Source organism: Trematomus bernacchii, unplaced genomic scaffold (assembly GCF_902827165.1).
Source record: "Trematomus bernacchii unplaced genomic scaffold, fTreBer1.1, whole genome shotgun sequence".
Lineage (NCBI taxonomy): Eukaryota > Metazoa > Chordata > Actinopteri > Perciformes > Nototheniidae > Trematomus > Trematomus bernacchii.
The window spans coordinates 1,684,125-1,685,968 of NW_022987513.1; positions in this window are offsets into that span (position 1 = coordinate 1,684,125).

Here is a 1,844-nt window from a genome sequence, read left to right on the forward strand (position 1 = left end):
ACACAGTTGTATCCAATTTTGTTTTGTTATATTTCAATGTTATAGTCTGTAAAATGTGTAAATATGTACATTAACATTTAATTGAATTATTGCAGTGCATCGTCATTGCTGCTCCCTCTGCTTTTATTTATTTGTGTCTATTTGTATTACTTCAGAGAGAGATATCAACGATATCATACAATACCTATATGTATGAAGACAATAAAGATATTTTGATTGTGTTACAATACATTTTGGATTAACTCAATAATTCAAATAAATACTGGAAAAAGATATCAATAAGATGGCTTTTATTTGAGTATATTCTGTGTAAGACAAGATAACTATATAACCTTAGAAAATAAGAAACCAATATGTTTTCTCTAGAAATGTGCCCTCTACTCAGTGTTTTTAAAATAAAATAAAAACCTGCCTTTTTATAAACATATTCATGCAGAAACGTATAGACCAACAATACAATTGTACTACACATGACCCAATAGTAATGTTTTAAAAGAAAAAAGAAAATCTGTGCGCATCTTAAACTATCGATATCTATTTTAAAATGAATTTTACCTTTGTAATGCTCCTAATGATACCCAATTTTAAATTAAAAGATGTTGTTTTTCTTTACATATAGAAATAAATAAAGAAATGTGTTCCACTGAATTAACGACAAACGCATATAAGTCACACTATAGGATCCAAGCAATATTGCATTTGAAAACAATTTTTAAGACGAAGAGTTGAATGATCTTTATACCTTTAGTCATAGCTCCTTTACAATCACTTTGAATTATTTACCAGCCTGGTTTGCTCATATGTACACTGTATATATATTTATCTATTAACTTGTAAATTACTGGATGCAATTGTGTTCTTTGTCACATTGTATTTGCATATCAAATTGATGTACATTTCTTCTGTTTTATTAGATAATAATATGATAGATCAAGTTCTTCAAAGCCACAAATGTCTTGATTTTATTTTGAAAAACCCAATGTCTTCTTTTCCTGTCCGATCTGTCTCAGCATATTTCCCTTGACGCAGTTGAGATGCGCCACATCAGAGATGCTCACAGGTTCAACACAACACAACACACTGCCGGTTTCACCAACGTAGATTTGTGCGTAAAATTAGCATGAACTGTCAAAGATGGCCGAATACAGGCTCAGCATCCACATCTCTCATTCATTCAGAGTGTTCTGCTTTTATATGATGTGGGGTTTATATCGGGTAGTATGGCAGTAGCCTGCACCAGGGAAGAAGCCAGCTTTACTGAGAGGCAGTGCTCTTCTTTCAGATAAAGCAAGTCATTTGAACAGACAGAGGTATCTCTTCTTATTCAACACCTAAAACCCTGTGTCTGCAATGCAAATTAAATCTAGACTGGAAATTGGTTCATCCTTTGCCTCCTAAAATTGGCTTCCTATGATATCCTCTCCCCCTCAGCACACACACAAAATACTGCATGGACACACTACCAGCTGGCGGGGCTTTTAGAGGTGCAAAATACATGAGCAATGCTTATAATTCACTCTTCCTCTGCCTCTCTGATGGTAACATTCCCACTGGCTTTGTAATTGCATATTACAGTCTCACAGTGATGTTATATGTATCCTGTGATAATATTCATGTTCTATACCTTTACCTTCATTGAATATAGGCTACCTATAAGATTATGACTTCTGATCCCTTTTTTAATTTAGGCTTATATATTGCAGGTGCTTGCATGTGCAAATCTTGCAAACATTTTAGGGCACACAATGGCTTCTGTTCCATATGTGCACCATCCATAATCATGCTGTTTCCCTCTTCACTGTTTTGAGATTCCCTATGAACCTTCAAAGACCCACAGGTGCCTG